We start from the raw sequence: 10,000 nt of genomic DNA on the forward strand, positions 1-10,000 counted from the left end.
AACACTTTGGTCTTTTTCCCCCCTCTCCCAACCAGGGGGCCTGGGGAGCCTCCTCCTGCGGGGATGGGGAACCAGGGGCCTGGGGAACATTTTCAACACTTTGGGGCATTTTTAAACACTTTGCTCTTTTTCCCCCTCTCCCAACCAGGGGGCCTGGGGAGCCTCCTCCTGCGGGGATGGGGAACCAGGGGCCTGGGGAACATTTTCAACACTTTGGGGCATTTTTAAACACTTTGCTCTTTTTCCCCCTCTCCCAACCAGGGGGCCTGGGGAGCCTCCTCCTGCGGGGATGGGGAACCAGGGGCCTGGGGAACATTTTCAACACTTTGGGGCATTTTTAAACACTTTGGTCTTTTTCCCCCTCTCCCAACCAGGGGGCCTGGGGAGCCTCCTCCCGCGGGCATGGAGAACCAGGGGGCCTGGGGAGCCTCCTCCTGCGGTGATGGAGAACCAGGGGCCTGGGGAGCCTCCTCCTGCGGGGATGGGGAACCAGGGGGCCTGGGGAGCCTCCTCCTGCGGGCATGGAGAACCAGGGGGCCTGGGGAGCCTCCTCCTGCGGGGATGGGGAACCAGGGGGCCTGGGGAGCCTCCTCCTGCGGGGATGGAGAACCAGGGGGCCTGGGGAGCCTCCTCCTGCGGTCATGGAGAACCAGGGGGCCTGGGGAGCCTCCTCCTGCGGGCATGGAGAACCAGGGGCCTGGGGAGCCTCCTCCTGCGGGGATGGAGAACCAGGGGGCCTGGGGAGCCTCCTCCTGCGGGCATGGAGAACCAGGGGGCCTGGGGAGCCTCCTCCTGCGGGCATGGAGAACCAGGGGGCCTGGGGAGCCTCCTCCTGCGGGCATGGAGAACCAGGGGGCCTGGGGAGCCTCCTCCTGCGGGGATGGGGAACCAGGGGCCTGGGGAGCCTCCTCCTGCGGGGATGGAGAACCAAGGGGCCTGGGGAGCCTCCTCCTGCGGGCATGGAGAACATGGGGGCCTGGGGAGCCTCCTCCTGCGGGCATGGAGAACCAGGGGCCTGGGGAGCCTCCTCCTGCGGGGATGGAGAACCAGGGGGCCTGGGGAGCCTCCTCCTGCGGGGATGGAGAACCAGGGGGCCTGGGGAGCCTCCTCCTGCGGGGATGGAGAACCAGGGGGCCTGGGGAGCCTCCTACTGCGGGGATGGAGAACCAGGGGCCTGGGGAGCCTCCTCCTGCGGGGATGGAGAACCAGGGGGCCTGGGGAGCCTCCTCCTGCGGGGATGGAGAACCAGGGGGCCTGGGGAGCCTCCTCCTGCGGGGATGGAGAACCAGGGGCCTGGGGAGCCTCCTCCTGCGGGCATGGAGAACCAGGGGGCCTGGGGAGCCTCCTCCTGCGGGGATGGGGAACCAGGGGGCCTGGGGAGCCTCCTCCTGCACCAGGGGGCCTGGGGAGCCTCCTCCTGCGGGGATGGGGAACCAGGGGGCCTGGGGAGCCTCCTCCTGCGGTGATGGGGAACCATGGGGCCTGGGGAGCCTCCTCCTGCGGGGATGGGGAACCAGGGGGCCTGGGGAGCCTCCTCCTGCGGGGATGGGGAACCAGGGGCCTGGGGAGCCTCCTCCTGCGGTGATGGGGAACCATGGGGCCTGGGGAGCCTCCTCCTGCGGGGATGGGGAACCAGGGGGCCTGGGGAGCCTCCTCCTGCGGGGATGGGGAACCAGGGGCCTGGGGAGCCTCCTCCTGCACCAGGGGGCCTGGGGAGCCTCCTCCTGCGGGGATGGGGAACCAGGGGGCCTGGGGAGCCTCCTCCTGCGGGGATGGGGAACCAGGGGCCTGGGGAACATTTTCAACACTTTGGGGCATTTCACAAGCGCTTCCCTCGCTTACGGCCACACCACCCTGAATGAGCCCGATCTCGTCTGATCTCGGAAGCCAAGCAGGGTCGGGCCCAGTTAGTACTTGGATGGGAGACCGCCTGGGAATACTGGGTGCTGTAAGCATTTTTTTTTGCCATTATTTGTGGGTAGAAAAGTGAGAAAAGTGACCTAAAATAGAACCGGGACTAGGCAGGCAGTTCCCCCCACCAGGCGGCGGCATTTGGGGCATTATTTGTGGGTAAGAAAGTGAGAAAAGTGACCTAAAATAGAACCGGGACTAGGCGGCAGTTCCCCCCACCAGGCGGCGGCATTTGGGGCATTATTTGTGGGTAGAAAAGTGAGAAAAGTGACCTAAAATAGAACCGGGACTAGGCGGCAGTTCCCCCCACCAGGCGGCGGCATTTGGGGCATTATTTGTGGGTCAGAAAGTGAGAAAAGTGACCTAAAATAGAACCGGGACTAGGCGGCAGTTCCCCCCACCAGGCGGCGGCATTTGGGGCATTATTTGTGGGTAAGAAAGTGAGAAAAGTGACCTAAAATAGAACCGGGACTAGGCGGCAGTTCCCCCCACCAGGCGGCGGCATTTGGGGCATTATTTGTGGGTCAGAAAGTGAGAAAAGTGACCTAAAATAGAACCGGGACTAGGCGGCAGTTCCCCCCACCAGGCGGCGGCATTTGGGGCATTATTTGTGGGTCAGAAAGTGAGAAAAGTGACCTAAAATAGAACCGGGACTAGGCGGCAGTTCCCCCCACCAGGCGGCGGCATTTGGGGCATTATTTGTGGGTAGAAAAGTGAGAAAAGTGACCTAAAATAGAACCGGGACTAGGCGGCAGTTCCCCCCACCAGGCGGCGGCATTTGGGGCATTATTTGTGGGTCAGAAAGTGAGAAAAGTGACCTAAAATAGAACCGGGACTAGGCGGCAGTTCCCCCCACCAGGCGGCGGCATTTGGGGCATTATTTGTGGGTAAGAAAGTGAGAAAAGTGACCTAAAATAGAACCGGGACTAGGCGGCAGTTCCCCCCACCAGGCGGCGGCATTTGGGGCATTATTTGTGGGTCAGAAAGTGAGAAAAGTGACCTAAAATAGAACCGGGACTAGGCGGCAGTTCCCCCCACCAGGCGGCGGCATTTGGGGCATTATTTGTGGGTCAGAAAGTGAGAAAAGTGACCTAAAATAGAACCGGGACTAGGCGGCAGTTCCCCCCACCAGGCGGCGGCATTTGGGGCATTATTTGTGGGTAGAAAAGTGAGAAAAGTGACCTAAAATAGAACCGGGACTAGGCGGCAGTTCCCCCCACCAGGCGGCGGCATTTGGGGCATTATTTGTGGGTCAGAAAGTGAGAAAAGTGACCTAAAATAGAACCGGGACTAGGCGGCAGTTCCCCCCACCAGGCGGCGGCATTTGGGGCATTATTTGTGGGTAAGAAAGTGAGAAAAGTGACCTAAAATAGAACCGGGACTAGGCGGCAGTTCCCCCCACCAGGCGGCGGCATTTGGGGCATTATTTGTGGGTCAGAAAGTGAGAAAAGTGACCTAAAATAGAACCGGGACTAGGCGGCAGTTCCCCCCACCAGGCGGCGGCATTTGGGGCATTATTTGTGGGTAGAAAAGTGAGAAAAGTGACCTAAAATAGAACCGGGACTAGGCGGCAGTTCCCCCACCAGATGGCGGCATTTGGGGACCCGTGGTGTGGGTAGAAAACTCACCAAAGTGACTTAAAATAGAACCGGTGCAGGCGGCATGTTCCCCCACCAGATGGCGGCATTTGGGGACCCGTAGTGTGGGTAGAAAACTCACCAAAGTGACTTAAAATAGAACCGGTGCAGGCGGCATGTTCCCCCACCAGATGGCGGCATTTGGGGACCCGTAGTGTGGGTAGAAAACTCACCAAAGTGACTTAAAATAGAACCGGTGCAGGCGGCATGTTCCCCCACCAGATGGCGGCATTTGGGGACCCGTAGTGTGGGTAGAAAACTCACCAAAGTGACTTAAAATAGAACCGGTGCAGGCGGCATGTTCCCCCACCAGATGGCGGCATTTGGGGACCCGTAGTGTGGGTAGAAAACTCACCAAAGTGACTTAAAATAGAACCGGTGCAGGCGGCATGTTCCCCCACCAGATGGCGGCATTTGGGGACCCGTAGTGTGGGTAGAAAACTCACCAAAGTGACTTAAAATAGAACCGGTGCAGGCGGCATGTTCCCCCACCAGATGGCGGCATTTGGGGAGCCGTAGTGTGGGTAGAAAACTCACCAAAGTGACTTAAAATAGAACCGGTGCAGGCGGCATGTTCCCCCACCAGATGGCGGCATTTGGGGACCCGTAGTGTGGGTAGAAAACTCACCAAAGTGACTTAAAATAGAACCGGTGCAGGCGGCATGTTCCCCCACCAGATGGCGGCATTTGGGGAGCCGTAGTGTGGGTAGAAAACTCACCAAAGTGACTTAAAATAGAACCGGTGCAGGCGGCATGTTCCCCCACCAGATGGCGGCATTTGGGGACCCGTAGTGTGGGTAGAAAACTCACCAAAGTGACTTAAAATAGAACCGGTGCAGGCGGCATGTTCCCCCACCAGATGGCGGCATTTGGGGACCTGCAGTGTGGGTAGAAAACTCACCAAAGTGTCCTAAAATAGAACCGGGACCAGGGGGCCTCTTCCCCCACCAGGTGGCGGGCTTGGGGGGCTTGGTTTCCGGGTAGAAAACTCACCAAAGTGTCCTAAAATAGAACCGGGACCAGGGGGCATGTTCCCCCACCAGGCGGCGGGCTTGGGGGGCTTGGTTTGCGGGTAGAAAACTCACCAAAGTGTCCTAAAATAGAACCAGGACCAGGGGGCATGTTCCCCCACCAGGCGGCGGGCTTGGGGGGCTTGGTTTGCGGGTAGAAAACTCACCAAAGTGTCCTAAAATAGAACCGGGACCAGGGGGCCTCTTCCCCCACCAGGCGGCGGGCTTGGGGGGCTTGGTTTGCGGGTAGAAAACTCACCAAAGTGACCTAAAATAGAACCGGGCTAGGCGGCATGTTCCCCCACCAGGCGGCGGGCTTGGGGGGCTTGGTTTGCGGGTAGAAAACTCACCAAAGTGTCCTAAAATAGAACCGGGACCAGGGGGCATCTTCCCCCACCAGGCGGCGGGCTTGGGGGGCTTGGTTTGCGGGTAGAAAACTCACCAAAGTGTCCTAAAATAGAACCGGGACCAGGGGGCCTCTTCCCCCACCAGGCGGCGGGCTTGGGGGGCTTGGTTTGCGGGTAGAAAACTCACCAAAGTGACCTAAAATAGAACCGGGCCAGGCGGCATGCTCCCCCACCAGGCGGCGGGCTTGGGGGGCTTGGTTTGCGGGTAGAAAACTCACCAAAGTATCGGCAAAATAGAACCAGGGAAGGGGGGGATGTCGGTCACAAGGTGCCCGAGTCAGAGAACCAGGAAAACGGACATAAATCCAGAAAACCTCGGTGTCTGACTGCTCCTCAAAAAGTGGTCTTTTTGATGTCACGAGCGCAACCACCTAGAGGTTAATGGGGAGGGATGGTGTGAGCGCAAACGGATTTTTCCTAAGTGTGACTGCTCCTCAAAAAGTGGTCTTTTTGATGTCACGAGCGCAACCACCTAGAGGTTAATGGGGAGGGATGGTGTGAGCGCAAACGGATTTTTCCTAAGTGTGACTGCTCCTCAAAAAGTGGTCTTTTTGATGTCACGAGCGCAACCACCTAGAGGTTAATGGGGAGGGATGGTGTGAGCGCAAACGGATTTTTCCTAAGTGTGACTGCTCCTCAAAAAGTGGTCTTTTTGATGTCACGAGCGCAACCACCTAGAGGTTAATGGGGAGGGAGTGGAAAAAACGACAAAGTGTTGAGCTCCGGACCGGGATGGCGGGCGACTCGAGCGGTCATGCCCGACTTTGAGACACTTTGTCGCGGTCATGCGAGCGACCTCCACTGCTCCCCGGAGGTGCCCCGGACCGGGTTGGCGGGTGACTCGAGCGGTCGTGCCCGACTTTGAGACACTTTGTCGCGGTCATGCGGGCGTCCTCCGCCGGTCCCCGGAGGTGCCCCGGACCGGGTTGGCGGGTGACTCGAGCGGTCATGCCCGACTTTGAGACACTTTGTCGCGGTCATGCGGGCGTCCTCCGCCGGTCCCCGGAGGTGCCCCGGACCGGGTTGGCGGGTGACTCGAGCGGTCATGCCCGACTTTGAGACACTTTGTCGCGGTCATGCGGGCCTCCTCCGCCGGTCCCTGGAGGTGCCCCGGACCGGGTTGGCGGGTGACTCGAACGGTCATGCCCGACTTTGAGACACTTTGTCGCGGTCATGCGGGCGTCCTCCGCCGGTCCCTGGAGGTGCCCCGGACCGGGTTGGCGGGTGACTCGAGCGGTCGTGCCCGACTTTGAGACACTTTGTCGCGGTCATGCGGGCATCCTCCGCCGGTCCCTGGAGGTGCCCCGGACCGGGTTGGCGGGTGACTCGAGCGGTCGTGCCCGACTTTGAGACACTTTGCCGCGGTCATGCGGGCGACCTCCGCCGGTCCCCGGAGGTTCCCCGGACCGGGTTGGCGGGTGACTCGAACGGTCGTGCCCGACTTTGAGACACTTTGTCGCGGTCATGCGGGCGTCCTCCGCCGGTCCCTGGAGGTGCCCCGGACCGGGTTGGCGGGTGACTCGAGCGGTCGTGCCCGACTTTGAGACACTTTGTCGCGGTCATGCGGGCGTCCTCCGCCGGTCCCTGGAGGTGCCCCGGACCGGGTTGGCGGGTGACTCGAGCGGTCATGCCCGACTTTGAGACACTTTGTCGCGGTCATGCGGGCGTCCTCCGCCGGTCCCTGGAGGTGCCCCGGACCGGGTTGGCGGGTGACTCGAGCGGTCATGCCCGACTTTGAGACACTTTGTCGCGGTCATGCGGGCGTCCTCCGCCGGTCCCTGGAGGTGCCCCGGACCGGGTTGGCGGGTGACTCGAGCGGTCGTGCCCGACTTTGAGACACTTTGTCGCGGTCATGCGGGCGTCCTCCGCCGGTCCCTGGAGGTGCCCCGGACCGGGTTGGCGGGTGACTCGAGCGGAGGTGCCCGACTTTGAGACACTTTGTCGCGGTCATGCGGGCGTCCTCCGCCGGTCCCTGGAGGTGCCCCGGACCGGGTTGGCGGGTGACTCGAGCGGTCGTGCCCGACTTTGAGACACTTTGCCGCGGTCATGCGGGCGACCTCCGCCGGTCCCTGGAGGTGCCCCGGACCGGGTTGGCGGGTGACTCGAGCGGTCGTGCCCGACTTCGAGACACTTTGCCGCGGTCATGCGGGCGACCTCCGCCGGTCCCTGGAGGTGCCCCGGACCGGGTTGGCGGGTGACTCGAGCGGTCGTGCCCGACTTTGAGACACTTTGTCGCGGTCATGCGGGCGTCCTCCGCCGGTCCCTGGAGGTGCCCCGGACCGGGTTGGCGGGTGACTCGAGCGGAGGTGCCCGACTTTGAGACACTTTGTCGCGGTCATGCGGGCGTCCTCCGCCGGTCCCTGGAGGTGCCCCGGACCGGGTTGGCGGGTGACTCGAGCGGTCGTGCCCGACTTTGAGACACTTTGCCGCGGTCATGCGGGCGACCTCCGCCGGTCCCTGGAGGTGCCCCGGACCGGGTTGGCGGGTGACTCGAGCGGTCGTGCCCGACTTCGAGACACTTTGCCGCGGTCATGCGGGCGACCTCCGCCGGTCCCTGGATGGCGGGCTCCAGTGAGGTCGGCGGGGGAAGGCTCGGGCTGAGGCCGACTTCGGTGCCTCAAAGTCGGACAAGGTTGGATTGGAAGTCCGCTGTGTTGAGGACCAGTGGCATTCGGCGGTGGAACGCTCAGAACTTGGCCGACATCGGTGCCTCAACGTCGGACAAGGTTGGAGTGGATGACCGCTGATAACTCTGGTTCTTTTGCCAGACGAAAGAAATTTTTCCCGAGTGTGACTGCTCTGAAAAAAGTGGTCTTTTTGATGTCACGAGCGCAACCACCTAGAGGTTAATAGGGAGGCACCATAACAGGAGAGGGAGTGAAAAGGCTCGGACGGTGGCCGAGCCTGGTGCCTCAAAATCGGACAAGGTTGGAGTGGATGACCGCTGAAAACTCTGGTTCTTTTGCCAGACGAAAGAAATTTTTCCCGAGTGTGACTGCTCTGAAAAAAGTGGTCTTTTTGATGTCACGAGCGCAACCACCTAGAGGTTAATAGGGAGGCACCATAACAGGAGAGGGAGTGAAAAGGCTCGGAGGGTGGCCGAGCCTGGTGCCTCAAAATCGGACAAGGTTGGAGTGGATGACCGCTGAAAACTCTGGTTCTTTTGCCAGACGAAAGAAATTTTTCCCGAGTGTGACTGCTCTGAAAAAAGTGGTCTTTTTGATGTCACGAGCGCAACCACCTAGAGGTTAATAGGGAGGCACCATAACAGGAGAGGGAGTGAAAAGGCTCGGACGGTGGCCGAGCCTGGTGCCTCAAAATCGGACAAGGTTGGAGTGGATGACCGCTGAAAACTCTGGTTCTTTTGCCAGACGAAAGAAATTTTTCCCGAGTGTGACTGCTCTGCAAAAAGTGGTCTTTTTGATGTCACGAGCGCAACCACCTAGAGGTTAATAGGGAGGCACCATAACAGGAGAGGGAGTGAAAAGGCTCGGAGGGTGGCCGAGCCTGGTGCCTCAAAATCGGACAAGGTTGGAGTGGATGACCGCTGAAAACTCTGGTTCTTTTGCCAGACGAAAGAAATTTTTTCCGAGTGTGACTGCTCTGCAAAAAGTGGTCTTTTTGATGTCACGAGCGCAACCACCTAGAGGTTAATAGGGAGGCACCATAACAGGAGAGGGAGTGAAAAGGCTCGGAGGGTGGCCGAGCCTGGTGCCTCAAAATCGGACAAGGTTGGAGTGGATGACCGCTGAAAACTCTGGTTCTTTTGCCAGACGAAAGAAATTTTTTCCGAGTGTGACTGCTCTGCAAAAAGTGGTCTTTTTGATGTCACGAGCGCAACCACCTAGAGGTTAATAGGGAGGCACCATAACAGGAGAGGGAGTGAAAAGGCTCGGAGGGTGGCCGAGCCTGGTGCCTCAAAGTCGGACAAGGTTGGAGTGGATGACCGCTGAGAACTCTGGTTCTTTTGCCTGACGAAAGAAATTTTTTCCGAGTGTGACTGCTCTGCAAAAAGTGGTCTTTTTGATGTCACGAGCGCAACCACCTAGAGGTTAATAGGGAGGCACCATAACAGGAGAGGGAGTGAAAAGGCTCGGAGGGTGGCCGAGCCTGGTGCCTCAAAATCGGACAAGGTTGGAGTGGATGGCCGCGGAGAACTCTGGTTCTTTTGCCTGACGAAAGAAATTTTTTCCGAGTGTGACTGCTCTGCAAAAAGTGGTCTTTTTGATGTCACGAGCGCAACCACCTAGAGGTTAATAGGGAGGCACCATAACAGGAGAGGGAAGGAAAAGGCTCGGAGGGTGGCCGAGCCTGGTGCCTCAAAGTCGGACAAGGTTGGAGTGGATGGCCGCGGAGAACTCTGGTTCTTTTGCCTGACGAAAGAAATTTTTTCCGAGTGTGACTGCTCTGCAAAAAGTGGTCTTTTTGATGTCACGAGCGCAACCACCTAGAGGTTAATAGGGAGGCACCATAACAGGAGAGGGAAGGAAAGGGCTCGGAGGGTGGCCGAGCCTGGTGCCTCAAAGTCGGACAAGGTTGGAGTGGATGGCCGCTGAGAACTCTGGTTCTTTTGCCTGACGAAATACATTTTTTCCGAGTGTGACTGCTCTGCAAAAAGTGGTCTTTTTGATGTCACGAGCGCAACCACCTAGAGGTTAATAGGGAGGCACCATAACAGGAGAGGGAGTGAAAAGGCTCGGAGGGTGGCCGAGCCTGGTGCCTCAAAATCGGACAAGGTTGGAGTGGATGGCCGCGGAGAACTCTGGTTCTTTTGCCTGACGAAATAAATTTTTTCCGAGTGTGACTGCTCTTCAAAAAGTGGTCTTTTTGATGTCACGAGCGCAACCACCTAGAGGTTAATAGGGAGGCACCATAACAGGAGAGGGAAGGAAAAGGCTCGGAGGGTGGCCGAGCCTGGTGCCTCAAAGTCGGACAAGGTTGGAGTGGATGGCCGCGGAGAACTCTGGTTCTTTTGCCTGACGAAAGAAATTTTTTCCGAGTGTGACTGCTCTGCAAAAAGTGGTCTTTTTGATGT

The 10,000-nt window shown here is 59.1% G+C and overlaps 1 non-coding gene across 1 annotated transcript; it reads left to right on the forward strand.

Annotated features, from left to right (window-relative positions):
* Nucleotides 1-1,836: 1,836 nt before the first annotated feature.
* Nucleotides 1,837-1,955, forward strand: LOC148057904 (5S ribosomal RNA). Its single transcript, XR_015710320.1, has one exon. It is a non-coding gene; the product is annotated as a 5S ribosomal RNA (ribosomal RNA).
* The last annotated feature ends 8,045 nt before the right edge of the window (nucleotides 1,956-10,000 follow it).

Source organism: Callionymus lyra, unplaced genomic scaffold, assembly GCF_982586985.1.
Source record: "Callionymus lyra unplaced genomic scaffold, fCalLyr1.hap1.1 HAP1_SCAFFOLD_371, whole genome shotgun sequence".
In the NCBI taxonomy this organism is placed as follows: Eukaryota; Metazoa; Chordata; class Actinopteri; order Syngnathiformes; family Callionymidae; genus Callionymus; species Callionymus lyra.